The 7,692-nt window shown below is 41.8% G+C and overlaps 1 non-coding gene across 1 annotated transcript; it reads right to left on the bottom strand.

The window, feature by feature from the left end:
• Nucleotides 1-3,639: 3,639 nt before the first annotated feature.
• Trnaa-cgc (transfer RNA alanine (anticodon CGC)) lies at nt 3,640-3,714 on the bottom strand. Its single transcript has one exon. It is a non-coding gene; the product is annotated as a tRNA-Ala (tRNA).
• Nucleotides 3,715-7,692: the final 3,978 nt, after the last annotated feature.

Below are 7,692 nucleotides of genomic sequence, written 5' to 3'. Positions count from 1 at the left end.
TTCGATGTATCCTCTACACCATACCAGTTCCTAGAAAAAGAATGATTCTGAAGGAACGGCAGCATAAGAGTACTTCTCCTAACATCTCCTGCAAACTGCGTCGTATACATCATCAAAACTTAGGTTGCTTTCCGCCTTAGTGTTTTAGACAGTCTCGTAATTTATAGTTCGCATTTTTTCCCCAAAGGCAAGCTAGTTCAGATAAAGACCTCGGCCGTAAGCAGCGATAAGAGACAAACTGGTTGTTATGAGCAATTGCTCACTAAAGTTTCAATAATATCTTATAAATAAGACATTTTAAGTACATCCCTTGTGATTTTTTAATTAAGATAAGTCACTGTTTACTAGTGTTTGTAAATAAATGTGTTTAAGATCGTAATTATATTCCCAATTTTATTCTTAAAAATACACCAGTGGGTGGTTAACATTGTTTACTTGCAGACAAAATGCGTTTAACACGAGTTATCGCTGACTTAGCACTGTTTACTTGCTAGGTGAATTGAAGTAAATTTACTGTGAAATCTCTAAAAAAATACAAATTTAAAATGTCCAGACTGTTTCAGTTCATGATGCTAACATTTACATTATCAATTTTTGCAATAAGGATTTATAAGAACCTCGGAAATTAATAGATGATTGAGCACAATATAAAATTAATTTTACTATCACCTTACTACACCACGTAAACAATGTTAAGAATGTCCGTTAACATTTTTGCCAATACGCTGTCACATAAATTCATGTAAATAATGGTGAGGGTCACAAATTAGCATTGTTTAATTGCTTAGGAGATGGGGTGGCATTCATGAAAAACACAAATTATTTAAAATATGCACAATTTTCACAATTTTTAAGATACAGCAATATAATTTTGTACCATGCTTTACATAAAATTAACACATTTATTGTTAAATTCCTTGGATTATATGTGTTTAACTATTTTTTACGGAATTTAAAATTTCAAAAACCAATACATACGCCTTTTTCTCATAAACTATTCAAGGGATTTCTACAAAATTTTCTCTGTTTAATCTGTTTGCATATTGTAAGGCTCTCTCGTGAGGTCTTTTGAATATATCGAATAGGAGAATTTTAATAATTTTTTAATGATATTTCTCTAAGGTGTAATATAAAATCCACCCAAAATTCCAAGGATTCCACCCTGTATCTCAGCTAACACCCAGGATTTAAAATGTTACTCCTGCGACAACATTTATTGGATTTATAGAAATAAGTGTACAATATTTCATAAATATAGTGGGTACATATGTGTATGGGACCATACACTTTATTTACTGCTGTTTTGGACGAACATTTTACTTGACGAACATTGGCTGGTTTGAGAATGGGCGTAGCCAGATGTCGGACACCGACTAAATAAACATCCATTTTAGTTGAAACTCTGGCTGTCTCTTTTTTGAATTACTAACGTTTTTTCTTATGTCACGTCCTCAGAAGGCCCCAGATTTGTATTCAGGTTCCTCTTTCCCTTCAGGTTTTCGCTCCCGGTTTCTTGTTTGCAGCCTTCTTTTCTTTACCACGTCTTCAACTGACTTTTCAGCTGCAGAGAGGCTCTATAACTCTATTTTTCTCAAGATGCCTTGAGTGAAATTTCCTATCTTCTCTGAAATACCTTCATCCTTCCTTGCGTTCCCATTATTAAATATAAGAATTGCATCATAAGCGGCATTTCTGACAAGAGTAACGTGGTTATGGAACATCGTTTCCATATGAGTGAACCTAGAGATCCATCAGAGTCTGGAGTTTGCCATGAACACACAGTTGTAGAAGTTCAGTATCAGTGAGACACCAATAAGAGGGCTTGACAGCATTCAGGATGCAATCTGGAAGTCTCCCCTAATGAATGTAGGGGTTGTTATCCCCCTGAGCTTGTCGATATTTATTCCAGCTGATGCGGCACATGATAAATAAGAATTCATCTGCTGACACCGTGCGGAAATATGTAGCCCATACTGCACTTTTCATGTCACTTACACTATATAGGTTCTGTCTAATAGCCTTGTCATAATACGAATGAAGAGTGTCTTCTCTGCGTGTCTGTTGTGTAAGTAATCCCCTTTCCAGCTTTCAACATTTAGCTCTCCATATCACTGACAACTTTCCTCTGTCTAGATCCCACTCTCTTCTGGATATGTAATATGCAATCAAATTTCTCAATTGAAAGTTTGCTTGAAAGTAATATACGGACGCGTTGTTCACCGAGCTAGTATTGAAGTGTTGCTTCAAAAAGTGAATGTGAAGGAAGATCGCGTCACAAATCTAATTAATTTTCAAGCACTTCCAATGCGGTTTCACCATTGAAACTTTGGAAACTCATTGTTCATGAGTTCTACTAATAAATAAAAAGTAAACTGAAAATTAACATTTTCGGTCAGTTTCAACTATGTCCCCCCTTCAGGAATTACGCACATGTACATTATTACTAACAATTTTTGAAGTGGAGGACCATATTTAAGATCTTTATTTGAATCGTAATTGTACAATTCGTCCCTGAAAAGCAGTACATGACACCAACACCGGACACATTATCATTACTAGCAGCCATGTTTTTGGCGTTTCCCACAGTTTACATTCACATTTTCTAACAAAACTGCCAACAATTACTAACAATTTTTGAAGTGAAGGACCATATTTAAGATCTTTATTTGAATCGTAATTGTACAATTCGTCCCTGAAAAGCAGTACATGACACCAACACCGGACACATTATCATTACTAGCAGCCATGTTTTTGGCGCTTCCCACAGTTTACGTTCAGATTTTCTAACAAAACTGCCATCAATGAGACTCTGTAATGAGAAACAGAGCTATTATTTCTCTGTTTGTCTTGAAATTATCAACTAATATGAATAAAGCACATCATGTTTTACATGCAATAATTCTGTTTCCCATCGACTGTGCCTCATCCATTGTTTACTGCCGAGTTCTTTATATACGTACACTGCCTCTTTCTCCCACTCCTCCCTCCGCCAACCGTCGCCCTTTCTATAATGAACCTTGCTAACGACTCATGGTTACACACTTCTTCATTAAAAACTGTGTACCTTTTTCTCTGAGATTATCATTTAATTTATTGCACATTTTGTTTATTAAATGCATGTTATCTTTCGATTTATTCTAAATTGCACAAAATAGATTACAAGCTTAACAGAAATAGACGTACACTACAATGAATGTGACTGGCATGTGGTCAGATCATGCACTGGCCGCCGGCCCAGCAATGCGGCACAATATGAACCAGACGCGGGCTGTCAGCTCTTTCGGTTATTGACGGAGTGTGGTACCGGGTGCTAAGAACACTCCGTCTCCAAACCAGTCGAGGCACTGGGCTTCACTCTTAATACCACGTAAAATGTGAAGATGTTAATTACGAGAGAAGAGCTGAAGAACCTCCAAGCCCGCACTCGTGCGATGACCATCACAAAAAGTTTTACTACGACCTGTACGTGGTGGTGGTGGTTAGTGTTTAACGTCCCGTCGACAACGCGGTCATTAGAGACGGAGCGCAAGCTCGGGTTGGGGAAGGATTGGGAAGGAAATCGGCCGTGCCCTTTCAAAGGAACCATCCCGGCATTTGCCTGAAACGATTTAGGGAAATCACGGAAAACCTAAATCAGGATGGCCGGAGACGGGATTGAACCGTCGTCCTCCCGAATGCGAGTCCAGTGTGCTAACCACTGCGCCACCTACGACCTGTACGAAAAGAGGTAGTTTGCTATCAGGGATTCACTTGATGCAGGTCCACGATATTTTCCACACGTCGGGGTGCGATCACCCACTAATATGGCCCCGTCTGAAGGATAGCAGACAGACACTTTCCACGAATAGCGGCGCAGAGCAGAGAGAAACATTGCTCCTTAAGCCTTGAAGAAATAAAACCTCTGCGACAATTTGCCTACTAAGTGGATTAAGGCTTCAAAAGATCCACCACGGTATAATAATGAAATTCTGAGGCTGCTGCACTCTCGGTTGAAAAGAGAGCGAGCAAATGACGATAAGCAAAGACTAGTAGACATTCGTGCATTTGTTAAAAGATCTCTGCGGGAAGCACGCAACAACCACTGTCACACCCTAACAAAAGATCTGCCACTAGACCCGAGTAAATTCTAGTTCTATGTAAAATCACTAAGTGGGTATAAGGGTTCCATCCACTCATTTGTTGACCAGTCCGGTGTTCATGTTGAAGATAGCAGAACAAAAGCAGAAGTTTTAAAATTCGCCTTCAAGAAATCGTTCATGCAGGAGCATCGCTCAAACATAGCGTTGTTTGACCATCGAGGAGACTCCCGTGTGGATGACATAGTAATAAACATCCCAGATGTAGAGAAACAACATAAGGAGCTGAAAACAAATAAAGCACCAGGTCCGGATGGAATCTCGATTCGGTTTTACAAAGAGTTCTCTGCGGCATTGGCCTCTTACCTAATATGCGGATCTGTCGCCAAGCGCAAAGTCCCAAGCGACTGGAAAAAAGCGCAAGTGACTCCTGTGTATAAGAAGGGTAAAAGAACGGACTCGCAAAATTACAGACCAATACCCCTAACATCGGTTTAACGCAGAGTCCTTGAACATATTCTCAGTTCCAAAATAATAAATTTTCTTGAGGCCGACATGCTTACGTCACTAATCGACACGCTTTTTGAAAGCATCGCTCATGTGAAATTTAGTTTGCCCTTTTCTCACGTGATATACAGGGAACTATGGGTGAAGAGCAACAGGCGGATACCATATTTCTAAATTTCCGGAAAACATTGCAGGCTGTTAACGAAGGCACAAGCATATAGAACAGATTCACAGATGTTTGAGTAGCTGGAAGACTTCTTAAGTTATGGAACACAGTACGTTGTCCTCGACTGAGAGTTTTCCTGGGAGGCAATGGTATCGTCGGGAGTGTTTCAGGGATTAGGACCACTGTTCTTCTCTGTATACTGTACGTAAGTTATTTGGCGGACACGGTGGGCAGCAGTCTGCCGTTGTTTGACGATGATTCTGTGGTGTATACTTGAGTATTGCTCATCAGTGTGGGATCCGTACCAGATCGGGTTGACGGAGGAGATAGAGAAGATCCAAAGAAGAGCGGCGCGTTTCGTCACAGGGTTATTTGGTAACCGTGATAGCGTTACGGAGATGTTTAACAAACTCAAGTGGCAGACTCTGCAAGAGAGGCGCTCTGCATCGCGGTGTAGCTTGCTCGCCAGGTTTCGAGAGGGTGCGTTTCTGGATGAGGTATCGAATATATTGCTTCCCGCTACTTATACCTCCCGAGGAGATCACGAATGTAAAATTAGAGAGATTAGAGCGCGCACAGAGGCTTTCAGACAGTCGTTCTTCCCGCGAACCATACGCGACTGGAACAGGAAAGGGAGATAATGACAGTGGCACGTAAAGTGCCCTCCGCCACACACCGTTGGGTGGCTTGCGGAGTATAAATGTAGATGTAGATGTAGAAGGTGTCGAAGTTGAGTGACTACAGGAGAATACAAGATGATTTAGACCAAATTTCTAGTTGGTGTGATGAATGGCAACCATCTCTATTTATAAAGAAATGTAAGTTAATGGGAATGAGTAGAAAAAACAAAGCCGCAGTGTTCGGATACGGCGTTAGTGGTGTCCTGCTTGACACTGTCACATTGTTTAAATATGAGCGTAATGCTGCAAAGCGATATCAAACCGAACGGAGGTATGAGGAATGTGCTTGGGAAGGCGAATTGTTGGGTTATTGGGAAAATCGTAGGAAAGTGTGGTTCACCGCATGTAGGTCGCTGGTGCGACCTGTTCTTGAATACTGCTCGAGTGTTTGGGGTCCGTAGTAGGTAGGATTAAAGGAAGGCTTCAAAGCAATTCAGAGGCGGGCTAATAGATTTGCTACCGGTAGGTTCGAACAACACGCAAGTGTTTCGGAGATGTTACGAGAACTCATACGGAGGCATACAGACAGTCGTTTTTCCCTCGCTCTATTTGCGAGTGGAACAGGAGGGGAACTGACAAGTAGTGGTACGGGGTGTCCTTTGTCACGCGCCGTACGGTGGCTTGCGGAATATGTATGCAGATGCAGATGTAAAAACTCTGGAAGTAAATTTTTCTGCCAGCAGCGACACTTCATGCAAGGGTGCAACGATGTATTAGTACTGGGGCAGCTGTCGTCGTTCCTGGGCATCGACGATGTCTCCTGGACCAGCCACAGCCGCTTAGGCCATTTCCGAGAGAGGAACGTAGTAGCAAAGTGGCCATTGTTGTGTCGGCTCTGTTTGTCATTTACACTTTCTCACCTGCCTTGTGAAAACCTTAAGTGAGGCAGTCTAAGTATACCTGACAGGACAGTCAGCTTAGCATAAGTCTGGGGCCAGCCAGCGTCGCATCTCTTGCGTTTCTACGAGGGTTGGAACTTTAATAGTGGCAACTATTTATTTACAGCTCGTACAAAATAGATACGTGTTTCAAAGATTTACTGGCCTTCAAAGTAATCACCAGCATTGTTCATAACCCGTTGCCAGCGATATGGAAGCCGTAACAGTGCCAGTTGTGTTGACATTTCGGGCGGTGCGGCCTATTGCGCGATGAATTTGTAGCAGCTCTGAAGCGAATGCCGTGAAGTGTTTCCTTCAGTTTAGAAATCGAGTTGAATTCACTAGGGCTTAAGTCAGGGGAGTGCAGTAGGTGGTATAGCGCTTAGCAGCCCCATCAGTCAAACAAATCAGTAACAGCTTGCACTATACATGCTTGAGCATTGTCCTGCAAAATGGTGGTCAGGTTCTGCAGAAAGTGTCATCACTTCTTCTCTGTGCTGTTCATTTTTGAAACACACCTTACGACCAGCTTAGAAACAGAAGTGATGACACTTTCTGCACGACCTGACTATCATTTTGAAGGACAATGCTCAAGCACGTACAGTGAAAGCTGTTACTGATTTGTTTGACTGATGGGGCTGCTAAGTGCTATACCACCTACTGCACTCCCCTGACTTAAGCCCTCGTGAGTTCGATTTCAAAACTGAAGAAAACACTTCACGGCATTCGCTTCAGAACTGCTACAAATTCGTCGGGCAATAGACCGAGTAGCTCGAATTGTCAACACTAATGGCACTGATAAGAGTATCCTACGACTTCCACATCGCTGGAAACGGGTTATACACAATGCTGGTGACTACTTTGAAGGTCACTAAAACTCTGAAACACGTATCTATTTTGTACGAGCTGTAAATAAATAGTTGCCAGTATTAAAGTTCCAACCATCGTATGTTTGAACTTGCCATAGGTAGTCACTTATCACTGAGAATGAGTGTTTTCATTCGTTATATTTCGCCCTATGAATATGATCGTAATTTACCACATTCAGGATGAAGGGCTTATTCCAATGCATCTAGTACAGCGTGTGGAGAGTTTCTTGGATAACTCCAAGATGGGTCTCGATCTGATTTCATTGTGCGTGTCCACGATATCAGTACTATGAAGGTTGCATGCGTTTCGTTGTTTTTTCTTTCGTAAGGCCAAGGTATATTGCAGATGATTATCCCCCGACTGGTGCTTCACATGTGATCAGTGATCCAGGATCGTTGAATCAGTAGTCTAATGAGAGTCGTGTGCCTCATTAGCGTACTTCGCCTCTTGAACATTCCGTAGAGCTGCTTGAGCCTCGCATGTCCTCGGTTGGCGACGCATTCTGCATGGTCCCC

Source organism: Schistocerca cancellata, chromosome 6 (assembly GCF_023864275.1).
Source record: "Schistocerca cancellata isolate TAMUIC-IGC-003103 chromosome 6, iqSchCanc2.1, whole genome shotgun sequence".
NCBI classification, from domain to species: domain Eukaryota; kingdom Metazoa; phylum Arthropoda; class Insecta; order Orthoptera; family Acrididae; genus Schistocerca; species Schistocerca cancellata.
This window is presented reverse-complemented; position numbering and strand designations above follow the sequence as displayed.